Source organism: Gouania willdenowi, unplaced genomic scaffold (genome assembly GCF_900634775.1).
Source record: "Gouania willdenowi unplaced genomic scaffold, fGouWil2.1 scaffold_345_arrow_ctg1, whole genome shotgun sequence".
NCBI lineage: Eukaryota > Metazoa > Chordata > Actinopteri > Blenniiformes > Gobiesocidae > Gouania > Gouania willdenowi.
The window spans coordinates 58,692-62,937 of NW_021145108.1; the positions used below are offsets into that span (position 1 = coordinate 58,692).

At 37.3% G+C, this 4,246-nt stretch overlaps 1 long non-coding RNA gene across 1 annotated transcript; it reads right to left on the reverse strand.

Moving 5' to 3' along the window:
• On the reverse strand, nucleotides 1-488 carry LOC114459782 (uncharacterized). Its single transcript, XR_003673465.1, has 3 exons — nucleotides 420-488; nucleotides 230-337; nucleotides 1-139 (listed from the first exon to the last, which is right to left on the reverse strand). It is a non-coding gene; the product is annotated as an uncharacterized LOC114459782 (long non-coding RNA).
• Between the last annotated feature and the right edge of the window lie 3,758 nt (nucleotides 489-4,246).

Genomic DNA, 4,246 nt, shown 5'->3' on the forward strand with positions numbered 1-4,246 from the left:
TGTTGGTGCCGCTGATGGTGATTAATGTAGGGTTGTTGAGTGGTGTCCATGTTTTCTGATTCCTGTCTGATGGATGCTGGGGTGATTATTTCTTTTTCTCCTCACGAACTTTGGGCGACAGTCGTTTTTTCTTGTGTCTCTAAAATCAAACATAAAACTTTTCGTCAGCTGATAAAACACTTTCACCGTCATCTTTAAGGTTGCTGTGTCAACATGTATGTGGACTTACATAGTTGATTTTATTACTCCAGTCGGGGTTCGCAAATAAGTGCAGGAGAGAATCCACTCTGGCCTCTTCAACATATACTTCTCTCTGTTCTGGTGACAACAATTTCCACTGTAGAAAAGCATCAGTCACACACCCTTAGGACCAGAGTTTAAAGATCACAGATGATTCCTGGAAGAACAAATTAACTTACCCGTTGACCGAGGTGTTTATTCACCACAGCACTCGTCCTCGTGCCCAACTCCGCCTCCGCAGATGCCCTGTTCTTTTTTAAGAAGTGCATGAAAGCGTTGAGGGGCTTTTTAACATACGGCTTGTCTGTCACCTTTTCCTTCCTTCTGAGAGAACAAATCACAAATACACAGTGTAAAAGCATGGTCACGAGTCAGTCACAAGACATACATATTGTGCATCCTGCATGTGGACGACATTAGGAACAGGGGGGACTTTTATGGTCCCTGGATTTTGTGGTTACCGGTTCTCAGCTTCAGGCAAGGCGTCCATAATTTGGGTGAAGTGTGTCTGGCCCTGAAGTTTTTTGGTAGCATAAGCGTGATCATGAAGGACTGTGGCAAGATGATTCTGTTGGACCACGTAATGGCCACCAATTACGGCTGTTTGGTCCTGAAAGTGTTGGGCACGGTCACATTATTAAGTAGATAATTCTACAGAAGAACAGAAAGGGTCAAGATTTTTACCTCCTCAATACACTCCTGCCGTTCTTGCTCTTCAAAGAAATCAAAATCAAAAATGTCCTCCAGGATCTGAGGGAGGAAAGAGGATCAGTGAGCAGATCAGTGACATCATGTATTAGTAACAGGGTAATGTAAGCATTAGATCAGTGATATTTACAAGCATTTTACATGAATCATGCAGAGAACCACAATATTGGCATCAATTATCCAAAGTTAGAGAAAGAACTATTCAACCAAAGCCTCATCTTTAAAGAGTACCTCACCCCAAAAGCACTTTTTCTGCTGAATACATATGTATTTTGGTACTAAGTAGTGTTGTTGATTGATCCTGGTACAACTCTCAACATTTTAGTCAAAGTATTTCAATTTGTTGTATTTTTTTGTTAATTGTCGGAGTGACTGCCCTCAATGTGTTAAAAACCCACTATTACAATTGATTTTTACTATTGGCAGAGAACAAGATCATGTGATGTTTTGGCACCATCTTGCATCACAAACAAGCACTGTTAGTAACTCAGATGCAGTGTTTACATGATAGATGCTCCGTCGGTTGCGTGTCGGGATGAAACAGCGACCGACCAAACTGTCCTTGGAACTTCTGTTTTTCAACAAATCTATTTGTTTTTTGTTTGTTTTTTTCATTTTTGATATTTTATTGTGAGTATTAGTTATTGTGAGCCCTTTATCATATTTCATTTCATATTGTGAGTTCACCATTTTCTTATACCTTTAACTTCTACCAATATAAATTCACTGATAAAATAATGACACAGGAATATAGAGCATAATTTGTGTATCATGATGTCTTACGTCATTAGAAACTGGCTTTTGAACATCAGGAGAAGATTGACTTGAGGGGTTGTTAAACACATCTGAACCCTCAGAATGGAGACGATTCCAGTCCTCTTTATTCCACTTCATCTTGATATTTGGGCTGATGTGAAACAAAGCAAAGGAAATAAATCAGCTGCTGAGGCTCATGCACAGCAACAACACCTTGCAGAGACCTTCAACTAAACTTAAACTAAACTATTCAATGTATCTGTTCCATTATGCCTTATAGTGACATGCTGCCTCTAACTCTGCAGTGTGTTCTTATTTGGCTCATATTTAGTTTCTTTACAGTAAACATGATACAAACAGAAACATTAACACACACTAACTGGGATCTATTGCAGTGTAATAATTCACACACTAACCAAGGTTCAATAATAACATGGTTGACTGCTAAACAGCTGCTCATGAAAGACATCTCATTGATATCATTAATGGTTACATTGCATTTCTCTGTATTGATCATTTCTAGGATGTTTATGTAGAAACTATTAGAAGCAGGCCACTGTCACATTAAGTTTGGAAGCATAATCTCACATTAAAATCTCTTACTTTGAGTTGTTTGAAAAAGTCGTCTGAAAGCTGTTTTGCAAACTTTTGGTGCAGATAAAACACAAAGTTTTCTCAAAATCAAATAGCAATGGAGACTATTAAGGGAGATTCATTTCTGTTGAAATAACTGAAGAATGAAGGTTTTCTATGCTGGAGATGAAAGTCAGCTGCACTTCAAAGGCAAGTTGGTTTGTTTGTGCAGGTTGCTATGGAGCACAGAAAAATGGAACACTTGGTTTCTATAACAATCTGTTACAAGTGACTCAATAGTCTCAGGTCATCTACGTACAGTGCCTACCCTAAAATATATCAAATATAATTAAAAAAAACCTAAATTTACAAAATAATCTTGCTCCGGCAGGACCCGGCCCAAATTAGGCTCTGGTACTGCTGCTGCTGATGAGTGTAGTGTCGTTGGTTGGTGTCCATGTTTACTGAGTCCAATCAGATGGATGTTGGGGTGTTGTTGCAAACATCTCCGCTTTCCCAGCTTTGGTCCGACTTCGTTTCCTTTTGTTTCTCTAAAACCAAACACATCAAACGTTTAGTCAGCTGATTACACACTTTCACCGTTATCTTTAAGGTTGCTGTGTCAACAGGTCTGCATAGTAGACTTACATTTGATGTTGTTAATCCAGCCAGGGTTCTGAACGGACTGGAGAAGAGCATCCACTTTGGCCTCAGCATTATAGAATTCTTTTTTTCTTGGTGACAAAGATTTACTCTGAGGATGGACAACAAGAAAAGCTTCAGTCAAAGACACACTGAAGACGAGAGATTAAAGATCACAAATGATTCATGGAGGAACAAACTAACTTACCCGTTGACCGAGGTATTTGTTCACAACAGTGTTCACAACAATATAAATTCACTGATAAAAATATGACACAGGAATATAGAGCACAATTTGTGTTTTGGTGATGTCTTACGTCATTAGAAACTGGCTTTTGAACATCAGGAAAAGATTGACTTTGGGAGGTTGTTAAACTCATCTGAACCCTCAGAATGGAGATGCTTCCAGTCCTCTTTTTTCCACTTCATGTTGATCTTTGGGCTGATGTGAAACAAAACAAAGGAAATAAATCAGCTGCTGAGGCTCACGCACAGGAACAACACCTTGCAGAGACCTTCAAACTATTCAATGTATCTGTTCCATTATGTCTAACAGTGACATGCTGCCTCTAACTCTGCAGTGTGTTCTTATTTGGCTCATATTTCGACTCTTCACAGTAAACATGATACAAACAGAAACATTAAACACACACAGGCAGATGTGATTGGTTAAAAATGAAAAGTTCGTTTTTTTCCATTGGCCGAAGTTAATACAGGTTTACAGCTGCTACAGTTAACAGATTTTTTCCGTTCCTTTTTCAGAGCACATAAGATCTTTATTTGTAGAGTGTACATTCTCTGTACTCTGTAGTGTTATAAAGGGGTTTATTTGCGGGTGCAAAATAAAACAGCATGTGCAATTTCCCTGGTTTAATTGTATGAGACATGAACATGATAAATGTGTTGTTTTTTTTTTTTTAACTCACTTTTATATTTTTGTTGTTTGGTGAATTTTTCTGTAATGTATGTTTTTTGGAGTCATGTGTATTTTTGTATCTTTCTGCTGTGTTTCTGTATAATTATAATTTTTTGTTGCCATTGTAATGTCATTCTGTTGTAATTTTTTGTATAAATATTTAGTTTTGTGTCTTTGGAGTCATTTTTATATTTTGTTGTGTGGTGTATTTTTCTGTAATGTACGTTTTTTTTTTAAGTCATTTTGTGTGGTTTTTTAATCTTTCAATTGTCTTTTTGTGCACTTTTAGTATAAATATTGTTTCGTTTTTTGTTTTATTTTACTCATTTAGTATATTTTTAATTATAAATAAATAAATACCTTGTGTATGTGTTCCCGGGAAATGTTTGAGACGCTGATAACCAAACTCCA